The sequence below is a fragment of the Chenopodium album genome, chromosome 12, assembly GCF_948465745.1.
Source record: "Chenopodium album chromosome 12, dcCheAlbu1.1, whole genome shotgun sequence".
Taxonomy (NCBI): Eukaryota; Viridiplantae; Streptophyta; class Magnoliopsida; order Caryophyllales; family Amaranthaceae; genus Chenopodium; species Chenopodium album.
In genome coordinates this window covers 53,480,778-53,494,418 of record NC_137845.1, presented here as the reverse complement: position 1 = coordinate 53,494,418, position 13,641 = coordinate 53,480,778, and the positions used below count along the sequence as shown (strand labels likewise).

Below are 13,641 nucleotides of genomic sequence, written 5' to 3'. Positions count from 1 at the left end.
TAATACTTGGCTTCTTGCTTGCAGGGGGCAATTGTAGCTTATTGTTGTCTATCAAATCTTGGATAGCTTCCTTAAGCTTCCAACAATTCTCAGTGAGATGGCCCCTACCTTGGTGATACTTGCAATGTGCGTTGGGGTTCCAATTGACTGTCCTCTTTTCAACAGGTGGATCCCCGAATAGTCCAATAGGAGTTATAAGACCTTTTGCATTCAGTCGATCAAATGCGGTGTCATAACTCATACCAATAGGAATAAAGTTCCTCCTAAATGGTTTCTTTTGTCCTTGGATGTTCATAGCAAGGACTTCACTCAAATTAAAAGTGCTAACATTATTTGAGTGGGTGGTTTTGGAAGAAGAAGGGTTGTCGTTCTTCTTACCTTTCCAGCTACTGTTGGAGTTGTTGTTAGCAGCTTTTTGTTTAGCTAGGTCATCTTCGATATTAATTCCAATGTCATAGACAGCCTTGAAAGTATGAAGATTGTTTTCGTACCTAAGGTGCTTAGAGTACTTTTCTTGGAGGTTCTTAATGAACATCCTTACATATTCTTTCTCACTCAGTACTTCAATCATCCTAGCAGAGGTTTCTCTCCATTTATTGAAGAAAGAAGTGAAACCTTCATTCTCTTTTCGTTTAAGTATTTCAAGTTCCCTATGATCAGTTTCAACTTGAATATTGCATTTATACCTATCAATTAAAGTGTTTACAATTGATTCCCAAGTAGAGGTTTTCTCTTTGTCAAGGGAGAAGAACCATTGTTGGCAAACGGTCTCAAGAGATAAGGAAAATAAAGAATGAAATACTTTTCTATCAATACCCTTAATATTCGTTATAGTTTCAAAGGCTCTTAAATGAAAATAAGGATAATCAGTTGCTTTAAACTTTGGGATGTCGTTGGCATTGAACTTCTGCGGAAGAAGCTCCTTGTCCACAGAAACCCATTGCGAGCTAATGCCCTGGAACCTGTAATCATTAGATATCTTGCTCAAGCTTTCTTGCATGAGCTCCATTTGTTGTTGTCTCACACAATCATTGATTTGGAGGGTCAGAGCCTTCAACACCTCAGTAATGCTAGCCATTTGCTTCTTAAGCTCATTCACTTCTTCTTGACTCGCCACTATTTTCTTAGCTTTTCTTTTTCCGACTGATTGGTTTATCAAAAAGCTGAACTTGAACGAAGAGGTTATCCTTGATTAAACGCCCTTCCTTTCTTAACCACGCGCTGTTAATTAAACCATTTATTTGTTTTAATGATTTGACTCAAATAGACTTTGACTTTACGAGTTTATAAAGGAAAAGGAAAAAAAAAAACAAAAATAGGCGCACATACAAGACTCTCTAGACATGGTCAAAGTGTATATACATGTTAGTGTGTGCTTTATTTGTGGGTGTAAGTGACATGCTTTGACTCTTGTGTAAGACCATGGGACTAAGTGTCTAGACTCAATTAAGGACTAAACAAGGGTACTGTTATTAACAAAATAATCGAACTGATTAGCAAATTGTTTAATTAGACTCTTCGTGATGACTCGAGCAAAATACTGAACTGTCGCCGAAGCAACAGGACTGTCACCGCCCACTGGAGTGCAGCGCCAGACGACAGGGTTGTCGCCCGGCGTTGCACAGCGGCGTGTGGCGCTGCAGCCCAGATTTTTGCGCCATTACCGGAGTAGTAATCTGGGACTGCTTTTAGTATTTTTACTCTACGGGACAGGCCTAAAGTCGTACTAAGTCAATTCTGATTAATTTATTCGACCTTGATTACCAAAATTAATTAATTAATTAATTAGGCAAAATCTTTTTAGTCATTAATTAATTTATTTAGACTTAATCACAAGTCAAACAAACGGGTAGGAAGAATATATAAAGGATGCACAACAAATAATGCACAAGTAGTCAAGTAGTCACGACATGATGCAATGAGTTTGCAACCTAACTATGGCTCTAGTTCTCTAAAGTTCGGAATATGGGTTAGTCAAAGAGGGTCCATGGTTATGAGTCCGGATGCACCGCGCGGAAGCCTTACCTTTGGAAGGGTTGGTGCGAGTGGATGGGACCCCGCGAGTTAAACTCGCTTCCATGGTTTGGTGGATTCAACATTCTCGGATGTACCCTTTGTTGCTCAGAGCGTTCAATCGGGTAGATGGAGCATGAATCCCCAGAGGGTTATGTCCATATGTAGAACACATATGGGTTTCAGAAAAGTGAGAAAAACTCAATTAGGAAGTAGAATCGAGACAACAGTACTAGAACTGGTCGAAATTAGAACTCATATTTCTGGCTCGGTATTGGAAGAACGCAGCGCCAGCCAACAGAGACTGTCGCCGCAATATAGCCCTGTCTCCTGGCGACAGAGCCATATCTTCGGCGACAGGCTCTGTTTTCTAGACGCCAGTTCCTACATGCCTCAGCAGCTTTCTGTGTTCGTAAAATTTTCCAGTTTTTCGCAGCATTATTTCGATTCTAGTTGTGAAAGATATTCCTCAAATTTCCTACGTGTAAAAAATCATATGTTTTAACTCATTACGGATGGTCTTTTCAATGAGATCTTTTTTATGCACATGACAATAATGTTAATCAAAATTACGCACATGAAATACTTAGAACTTTTCGAGTCTCATCCACTCATTCTAAATCATTGCCAAAATAAATTTTAGGAATTAAAATAGAAATCCTCCCCAGTGGAGTCGCCAAAAACTGTAGGGAATATTTCAAGCATTACCCCAAACTTGAACCCTACTGTGATCATTCACTTAAGTATGGTGGCGTCCAAAGGGAAGGAAGCAAGAGCAAAAGAGTCGCCAACAAGTTTTAGGAACTTGTAAACCGTTCGCAGGGTGAAGGTTACACCCCTTAACGATCCATGAGATCGTCAACTCCAACAGGTCTGGAACCAAGACTGGAAGTTCGGGGATGAAGGTACAAATCCAACCTGAAAGAGATTGAACCTGCCCTAATAATAGGCCTCTACTTTATTCTTCTTGTATTCATGTGCGCTTTCTGACTAACATGCAATCAATAGGTTAACCCTAAACCTGTTTATCTATGTTGGTTGAATTTAATGCACAAATAAAACTATTATTGGCGATCACTTGAATAATAATCATATTAGCCTAAACAAGATTATTAATTATCTTATTAAGCACAAATTCCCTTTAAACATGCATAAAAGGCGTGATCAAGCAATTACAATAATAAAATATCAAGCAACATAATAATCAATCATAATAATCATAATCAACAATCATAATAATATCAACGCTAAAGCATAATAGCAAGATCCTAGGCATGATACTAACAAGATTAATAACAAACCCTAGCATGTCATTAAACATCAAAGATCAAAGCTTTAGCCCTAACATGATACTAACACGATATTAGGAAAGAAATAGGAAGCACCCTAGAAATCATAATTGATATAAGAAACTTATTCATTACCCTAGACATGATACTAGGAATCAAAATAACAATCTAAGCATGATTTCTATATCATAAGATCAACTAAACAATTAAAGTACTTACTTGGATGTCTCGTATCTCTTTCTAATAACAAAATACACACGTTAGTAACTTCAAGGAAAAGTATAAAATCAAACAATTAAATTAAATAATGGAAATAGAGATTTGGGACCAAACCCTCAGAAATTATAACCTTTCACGTCTAGGGTGAAGGCAACTTTGAACTTGGCTAGGTGTGTCTAGATATTGTGAATGCGGAATTTGGTTTGTAAAAGGCTAGGCTAGAAAGAGAGAGAGAGAATATGAAGAAATTCTTAATGAGAGTTGGTGATTAAAAAACGGAGGTTTAAGGACCCTATTTATAATGAAAACAGTCCGGAATACGATAGAAAAAGAATCAAAAATCGAAAACGAATAAAACACGACGTTGTCGCCGCAATAGCCCCTGTCGCAAGGCGACAGCCTGTGGTGCGGCGCTACAGGCAGTTTTTCCACACGTTTTCCTATTTTTGATAAAATTTAGTGTACGAGGGGTAAAACTATAATTTTATTTAAAACACTTCTTTTGTTCTAAATAAAACTCATTTATCAATACTAATCACATTAGGATTCAAAAGAACCTTCTAAGAATTTCTAGAAGACTATAATCAATCCTAATTGCATTAGGAACTATAAATCATAATGGGCCCTCCCCTAGATCATTGGGCCGCATATAAAAGTCAAACCGGGCCCAATTTAGTATTTTGGCCATAACTTCCTCATTATTCATTGGAATTGGGCTTATAATATATCGTTGGAAAGCTCTTTTCAAGCCCCATCCAACTACACCATTATTGGACCCTTTCCATGGACCAAACTAAACTGGATTGGCTATTTTCATAAAATAGGTTTTCGAAAATAGAGAGAAAGAAAAGAAATAAAAACTAACCGCAACACTAGACCTTCCACACTTTCACTTCATTCGATTATGATTCGACGTGAAAGGTATTCATCACCGGGTTTGGTTTTGGGGAGACACATTTGGGTGTCTACACCATAAAAATCGATGTAATAATTCTAATCAAAGAACATTAAAAAAAAAAATTAAAAAAAAAAAAAAAAAAAAAACCAAAGCTGCATTCCTCCAATCCATATTTGTCAAAAACAACCTCAAATGAACCCATTTTCTCATCAACACTTAAAAGGCCAAAACAATATTCACTAATAAAAAAAATCATGCATCTAAAAATGAAAATCTAAGTCAAAACAAAATCAGATCCAACAAAAACAGACAAAACTAATTGATGCGGATTTTAGTCCGATTTTGTGTAGAATGCAACCACAATTGTGGTTTAATGGCTTTGTGAATTATAGTGATGAATTATATGGTTATTATGGATGAAAGTAAATGGATAGTACTCTAATTCTCACAAGAATAGAGGGTCTCTTCCTAGTCGCAACTAGAAGATGATCACAAGTCGCAACAAGTGATGTTTTTTTTATTAACAATCAAACGAGTAACGCTCAAAAAGGATTAATTCCCAAAATAAACTCTGAATTTTATTGCTAATTATGTGGCCTATTTATAGGCTTTACAAGGAAAAGATAAAATAGATAGAATCCTAATCCTATTAGGTTTAGGAAAACTAATTCTACTCTAACTTGAATTCCTAGTAACCCACATTAAACTAACTACCTTAAAAAACTAATTAAGGAATCCTAAGGTGCTTAAAACAAGAAAAACCCTTTCAAGTGAAAGGTAAAAACATGTAAGTAAAAATCTATCTAAAGAAACATTAAAAACTATCAAGAAAGGAAATCTTGGATGCTCCCGCATCATACTCCCCCTCTTGAAAAAGAACTTGTCCTCAAGTTGCCTCAAAACAAGGAATTAAGTCGTTAGCCGGAAATGATGCGCAAATTCCTTTTGCGAGAAGCACTTGATATGTGTCATAATTCTCATGGTGCACTACCTCAAAAGGACCTTCTTCCACAGCTTCGGTTTTCCCTATCATGTTGTTGTAAGTCTTTTGTGCACTAAGAGATAACCAAACATAGTCACCAACATCAAAAGCAGGCTTCTTTCTAAGGTTTAAGACTTGCTCTCGCTTGATTGCTTTCTTTCCCTTCATGTTCAATTCGTGCAAATTATAAGTAGAGATAAACAAGTTGCTTGGAGTTGCCGAATCTATCCTGGCATGTTCTTTAGCTTTAAAAGCCGAGTTAGTCACACTTTCCTTACTTGCATGCATATACTTGGGAGGCAAAGGTTGAAGCCCTATTCGACTATTGCCAACGACGATTGTATAAATATTTTGTTCGCATAGATGAGTAGCATCTCGATTCCACTGCCACGGTCTACCTAACAACAAAGAACAAGCATCCATGGGTAATACATCACACCAAACCTCATCCTTGAAATCTCCGATCTCAAATTGAACTAGAACACGTTTCTTTACCAGTAGTCCACCATCATTGTTCACCCAATTGATCTTATAAGGTTTAGGATGATCTTGTTGTTCCAACCTTAATGTGTCAACCATCTTCTTAGAAGCAATATTAGTGCATGATCCTCCATCAATTATAAGAGAACAACTCCTTCCTTTCACCATGCAACGTGATTGGAATAAATTTTCCCTTTGTTCTTTATGCTTCTCTTGAGTTGGCACAACATGTAAAACAGACCTAATCACCAATACATTGTCATCAGGTGCAGCTTAATACAATGAACCCTCAAACTCAACTTCATGAGTAGGAAGTTGATTTGTTATTTCCTCCTCTTGCAATCTTGTGTGAAGGGCACGTTTCTCCCTCTCTTCCTCCACCATGACCGACAAAAGAGCTTGTTGTGCTTTAAGACTAACTAGAACTTTGCTAGGGCATTGTGCAGCAATATGACCTCCACCCTTACACTTGAAACAAACCTTATCCTTCGTAACCACTTGATTAGGAATCAAGGGTTTTGATTTTTCACTTTGAAAAGAAGGAAATGTGGATGAATTCTTTTGTATGTCTAACCCTTCATGAGTTCGAATTAAATCTGATTTAGGTACATATGGATGGCGAACTACTTTCCCCTTTTGTTCTTGCATTTGTCTCTCTATGGTACTTGCTAGCATACATACATCATCAAAGGTCTCGAATTGTTGCACCTCAACAGAATATGCAATAGATTTGTTTAAACCTAGTAAAAACTTGGCAATCTTTTGTTCATCCTCTTCTTTACAACCACAAGCTAGATATAACTTCTCAAACTCCGAAACATATTGATTAACAGATAATTGATTTTGTTGTAAAGAATTTAATTTTAAGAATAACTTTTGCTTGTAAGATTTAGGAACAAAACGTTTTCTCATCTTAGATTTTAGTGTTGTCCAAGTTGAAACCTTTTCTTTTCCATCCTTAACCCTTTGAACTTGCATGTTTTCATACCAATCTGAAGCATTTGAAAGCTTTAAAATTGCATGAGTAAATCTTGAGGTTTCGATCATACCTTCATGCTCAAACAAAGGATCCATGCGCTTCTCCCAATCAAGATATACTTTAGGGTCTTTTGTACCATCAAATCCAGGCAGATCTGAAAGTTTGACTTCTTCTCCTTTCTTTGCATTAATCCGAAGCAAGTGAGATACTTCACTGGAATTTTGATCTTTCATGTCCTGTTACCTCAGAAATAGATTTAGTATGAGAATCTGTTGCAGCTTGCCTTTCTTCCGTTTTGTCAATACGTGAATTTAGTTTCTTGAATTCTTCCAATAACGCAGCAAACTCACTTTGGTTCACCATGTTGTTGTGGGTTCGTTTCACAATGAAAACTCACGAAAGTTTACAGCGTGAAAATTTAGGATTTTAGAAGTCCAACTCAAAAAGAATCACGAAAAAACTCCAAGTAGAACGCTCACAATCGTCAGAAAGATTTACTCGTGCAGGTAGAGAAAATTTCAGACCTGCTGAAATTTTTGCGCCAAAGTTCATGGCTCTAGAGAATGCGTTTCTCAAAGAAAAATTCTGAAATATTAGGGGAATAAAATTTAATGTTTTTAGAGTCCAATTCAAAAAGAATCGTTGAAAAAGATCGAGTAGATTGTTCGCAGTCGCCAAAAACTTTTAACCTGGCTCTAATACCAATTGATGCGGATTTTAGTCCGATTTTGTGTAGAATGCAACCACAATTGTGGTTTAATGGCTTTGTGAATTATAGTGATGAAAAATATGGTTATTATGGATGAAATTAAATGGATAGTACTCTAATTCTCACAAACATAGAGGGTCTCTTCTTAGTCGCAACTAGAAGATGATCACAAGTCGCAACAAGTGATTTTTTTATTAACAATCAAACGAGCAACGCTCAAAAAGGATTAATTCCCAAAATAAACTCTGAATTTTATTGCTAATTATGTGGCCTATTTATAGGCTTTACAAGGAAAAGATGAAATAGATAGAATCCTAATCCTATTAGGTTTAGGAAAACTAATTCTACTCTAACTTGAATTCCTAGTAACCCACATTAAACTAACTACCTTAAAAAACTAATTAAGGAATCCTAAGGTGCTTAAAACAAGAAAAACCCTTTCAAGTGAAAGGTAAAAACTTGTAAGAAAAAATCTATCTAAAGAAACAGTAAAAACTATCAAGAAAGGAAATCTTAGATGCTCCCGCATCACTAATGACATTGAAAGATTAAACTAATCTAAAACGAAAAACATAGGTAGAAGAAATGAGGCAGTGCCATTTTCGTGCCATATTCCGGATTCAACTAAACTCCATCTATTTGCTCACATGCTTATTCTGAGTTTCATCACATGAATTAGGTCGAACTGCTGCTGATAAGCTGCAAACCAAAAGCAAAACTCATTAGAAACCCTAAATCAATTAAATTTGAGAAACTAAAAACAAAATTAAACTAATCAATTAGGTAATCTAACTTAATTTTGTTTTAACCTCTAAAAAATATAAGGATAAAGATATTTAAACCCAGGACTATTTAACCATCAGAAATCCTAAATCAATAGGCAGTATTTTCCTCAACCAGCACGCACAATCTAGTCAACTCTTTGGACTACAAATGGGTAAGAGAAAAACATGTAGGAGCCATCAATAAAAATCATAAAATCGAAAAGTGTATATTTTAAAACCATGTATGATGGGCCTCTTAAACATCCTAGACTATGCATGTGAAAGGAAGTGCTCAATGCAAATATCACCTTATCATGCAGAGATTAAGTTGTCACCTCAAGGCTCAATTCAATTCTCCGATTTACAAAGGCACATAACCTAACAAACTAAACAATCTACAACGACTACAGTAGTACATATGTCTAAAACTTCAATCCATGGAAGAGTTTTACACTTTTACTTCACCTTACAGTATTCATTATGATTTATAGTCTCCTCCTTGACTCGACTGAGTTAAGCTTGAACTTGCTCACAAAGCTACATCTTCTTCTCAATCTCTTCTTTTGCCCAGAAATTCTACAAAGCAGAGCAAAATTAAGGTGTATGATCATTCTCATAAGAGTCATAACCAGCTATAAACCTATCAAATTCAGTGGTTAAAACCTAGCAAATAGGGTATATATTTGTATGATATGATTCACGCCTTTTCTTTTCTAGTCGTGGAAAATTATCTCATACCCATTCTTTGCATCAGCATTCACCTTTTGAATTAGCTATAGCAATATCCCTGAGCCGCATCCCATTGCTACATGAAAGCCCTGTAGAAATAATTACACTTACCCATGATTTAATCCCACCGCATGCACCTACACAAACACCAGAATCATAGCTTAGTATCTTCTGCATAAGGCGAAAGGCCCTGAGAGCATACATGATACATTTATAGCAAACCAACAAGTATTTGCCAGTTTAACCTTTAGAATTACAAAGTCCAAAATTCAAATCATATAATTACAAAGAAATTGAAAAGTGATAAAAAAACGATTACTAATTTTAATAATATGTAAGAATATACGATAAAAATAGAAATTTCTGACCTCGACTTTCAAGGGCCAGCATGAGCCGCTGAGTACGATCAATAAGCGCTAACAATAGATCTCCCACCAAAAAAATCTAAACCTGCAAAATTACCAACAATATAACAAAAACCTTTCTTAAATGCAAAAGCAATTAAAGGGTGAAAATAACCTTTAAAAACTTCAAATTGTAAGAATCTGAAGAAATTTCAAGATAATCCCTCTCTAATCACAGTGGAAGGAATCAAACCTAAACCAAAAAATAATAAAAAACAGATATTTGAAAATGATTTCAACAGCGTAAAAAACCAAAAAACCTCACACTGTAAGGATTGTAAAGAAAACTTTAAATAAAAAATACTAATAATGTGAAATCAAAAATAAAAGAAAACTTACCTCTTTCAATTGTTGAAAAAGAGGTTTTTCCTTTCTTTCAAATTCCCTTAAGGATTGCTCGACTGTACATCAAAGGCTTGGCATCGTTGAGTTGGCCCAAAAACCTGGAAATCCATGAGCGACAATTCGACCAAGCTAAGAACGCTGAAAATTGGATCATCAAACAATAAATTAAGTGAAATTGATAATAAGTATTATGGAATAATCGAAATATTTTTTTAAAAAAGAAAGAGGATAGAGCAAATGGTACCTCAACTGCGCAAAGAGACCCTTCTTCAAGAAGAGAGGAATGCAACCTACCGAAAACTGAGCGAACTACCTAAAGATCTGAGCTTGAAGCTCTACACAAACCCAGAAACAATGGAACACTCAAATTATAATCCTTGAACCCGCTTTAAGGAGTATATAAAATTAGAATTTGACATACCCAGAATGCAAGCGAGCAAATTGATCAAGAGGTTCCGACATTAATTTTCGATCAAATTGAACCCTAAAATATTCAACCCACAAATATTAATAAAATTGGTTTCCATTTTTTTCTCAAAATAGCTCGAAGTAAATCTGATAATAACTCACAAAGAGTAAATCCGATTCTAAATGGAAACGTGATGATTGAAAAACACATTACCTTGTAAGCTGCTTTAATAAATGGGAAAGCTCAAAATTTGCTTTAATGGAGGAACGGAAAAAGCTCGGAAGCTGCTTCAATGGAGAAAAAATAAGAAAGTCGCACATTCGATGACTTAATAATAAAAAGAAAATAATTTAACCTCAAAAGCGATTTCTATGGAGGATCAGAGAACATGGAGAAAGGTGGGGAGAGAGAAAGAAAATGAGTAGAGAAAAAGACTGATTCAAAGAAAACAAAAGTAGCCTGCCTTAATTAGTAAAAGGGTAAAGAAGTCAATAAACTTTTTTAGTTTTTTAGGGATAGAATCGTCAGCACACTGTTCATAAGAAAATACCCACTTTTTCACCAATTTGGCTTTTAAGGGTTATAGATAGTAATTAATTAATTAATTAATTAATTAAAAAATACGTTTCAAAAATACGGGGTATTACAGTTATAATGTTACTCTTATCCATGATTTGTGAGTAGTTACTTAGCTAAGGGTTAAGCGAAAACCCAACTAAGCCATGCATGGGTTGATAGTTGTTTGTGCTTTAATTGATTGTTGCATGTGTATTTTGGTGGCCACTTTATGCTCATGTGTTCATTCCTTTACTCACATTGAAAGATGGGGCTTGGTAATGAGTCCCTTCTTGTGCAATTGGATTATGCCTCTTTCATGACTATGGATGCTTTGTTTCAATGGATAGGATGCTTTAGGCCCTGTTATCTTCATATTATTTTCAGTTCAGTTCCTAATAATATCCTCCTCTCATAAAATATTTAGTTCAGTTCAGTTTAGTTCAGCTCAATTCAGTCAATCAGAATAAGCTCTTAGTGTAATAATTTAGGTGAGCCAGAAATCCCAATTATTTGTGCTTCATGTTATCTCAGAGCGATCAAAAGACAAACTCGAGTTAGAAACCCACTTCCTACTATTGAGATTTTATTTCTTATTATGTTAGTTGTTTGATCTAGGAAATGATTAGTGTTGTGGCTTTGAAAGAAGACAACATTGAGTTTAATTTCCATTCTATCACCCAAGTACAATCCATATTTCATCCATTTTATCGATTCATTGGCTTGGTGTGTGTTGAAACCCCATTTATCCCTAGCACTTCTTTCCCTTGTCATTTCTTTAGTCTAAACTAGTTAGCCCATAAACTTCCAATCCTTGATTTGATGATCTAGCTTATTATAATTAAAACTTGATCGGTGATTCCCCTTAGTCCCTATGGAAGAATGACCCTTACTTACCATTATGCTTGGGTTAGTGGTTAGTTAGGTGGTTTGACTCTAGGGTGTTTGCCCAACGACCAAATATCCTTCCTGTCAATTACACCGAAATTATAATCAGTTAAAACAAATGCATAACACCATTAACAATTACAATTTACAAATCCATGAAATCCAAAATATTGAAGGATGCTTACAAGTTGCAATACTTTATCATAGTTTAACATAGGCAAAAGTCCAAAACACCATTAAAAATTACAAATAAGAATCTTCTTTTAAAATTCATGGTTGAACTCGAACCTGTCTCGGAGCATCAATATTAACATTGCAACTTATATCTCGAAGATGTTGTTGTGTACTAGATGTTTGCGGCACTTGCAATGGGATATCTATGATCTATCGGCCGCATGCTTCGGTGTAGTGTGGTGCAGATGTGTGAGACAGTCGTGTCAGATGGTAGTATGGTCTATGGAGAATGAGATAGAGAAATGGGAAGAAGAGAGAGATGAGAGAGACGAGAAGAAGAAAAGGGAAGTAGAAAGATGAAAGATACGAGAAGAAGAGAGAGGATGGAGAGAGATTGAAAAGTGGTGGATGGCTGCTGCCAAAGCTTTGAAAGGCAACAAGAAAACCCTACTTGCGATATATATTTATCCTTGTGATCATGGGGTTTTACCCTCTTGGTTGTGATCATGGGGTTTTACCCTCTTGGTTGTGCTCCTAGCAAAGTCTTTAATGACTTTCTCGCTGGAAGAAACCGCAGAAGGACGAGGGTTTGTATCAATCAGATTAATTTGCTGATTATGCAGCATAATCGTCTCTTGAATGAGCACATTAGCAACCTGAATCTACGCTACTCTGATGCTCAGTTTGTAATCTGTGATGTTTACAAAGGCTTCCTGCAGATCCTGTCCAACCTCACTTCCTTCACTTGGGACTTCTATAATCCTTCTGAGGCTGTCAATACTGTGCTAGCCGAGTCTGCTTGGTCCGGTCAGCCGCTGGTTGACATCTGTCATCCATTGAGCATCCAAGCATTGACAGGCTTACCTTGTTGTAGTTCATTAATGAAGTAGTGTATTAAATATAGTCTGATGTTATTACTGATTTAGCTATTATTACTGTATTAAATTGTGCAATGCATGCGATTGATGCAAATATACACTCGGATTTTTTCTTGACTTTTATGCTACACATGAAATGAAACAATGCTGACTTTATTATCTAACTACATAGTACTACTTTTAAAATTATATATTATCTGAGTTACACATGGAGAAGTTATTTGGGGAGCGAGGTCTCTTCTCCTTGAAGGCTTGAAATGGAGGGTGGGGAATGGGATAAGCATTGGGGTCTGGGATGAGGCGTGGCTGCCAGGTAAAGGCACATCTCTTGTGCCAACTCCAAACCTGAATGCTGACCCTGATATGAAAGTGGCAGACCTGCTGGATTTCGATAATAAATGCTGGATTGTTGAGCTTATCAAGAGCACTTTTGTTGATAGGAGAGTGATCTGATTCTGGGTATACCAATATCATCATATTGGCCTGCTGATCAGAGATTTTGGTGGCCAACGAAGAATGGGTGTTATTCAGTGAAGACTGGTTATTGGTTGGCTAGGCTTAGTAGAATTCAGGCATGGTATTCTCTCTATGGAAACCAGGAGGAGGGATTATGGAAACTGGTTTGGGATATGGAAGGATTACCTAAACTACGCCACTTCATTTGGAGGGCTTGTAAGGGAAGTATTGCATTGAAAGAAAGGCTTCATCATCGTCATATCCTACTGACAGTGTGTGCCAGGGATGCGGGGCTGCTAGTGAGACTGTTTTACATGCTCTTTTTGAGTGTATTGACGCTGCTATAATATTGGCTCGGAGTGGGTTTGCGGGACTGTTAGTTGATGCTCCAACTTCAATTTTTTCTAAGCGTCTCATGTGGGTGGCTGATAGGATTGGCAGGAAGGAGATTAGCAGGTTTTGTATGCTGG

General features: G+C 36.3%; 1 long non-coding RNA gene across 3 annotated transcripts; it reads right to left on the bottom strand.

Annotated features, from left to right (window-relative positions):
• Nucleotides 1-7,844: 7,844 nt before the first annotated feature.
• Nucleotides 7,845-12,250, bottom strand: LOC145572628 (uncharacterized). 3 transcript variants are annotated; one of them, XR_014096902.1, is made up of 10 exons: nt 11,952-12,250; nt 11,673-11,744; nt 10,434-10,504; nt 10,233-10,295; nt 10,056-10,146; nt 9,806-9,949; nt 9,582-9,659; nt 9,431-9,512; nt 9,072-9,199; nt 7,845-8,268 (listed from the first exon to the last, which is right to left on the bottom strand). It is a non-coding gene; the product is annotated as an uncharacterized LOC145572628 (long non-coding RNA). The 3 variants fall into 3 exon arrangements; XR_014096900.1 differs by having other exon boundaries at nt 9,431-9,659; XR_014096901.1 differs by lacking the exon at nt 9,582-9,659.
• Nucleotides 12,251-13,641: the final 1,391 nt, after the last annotated feature.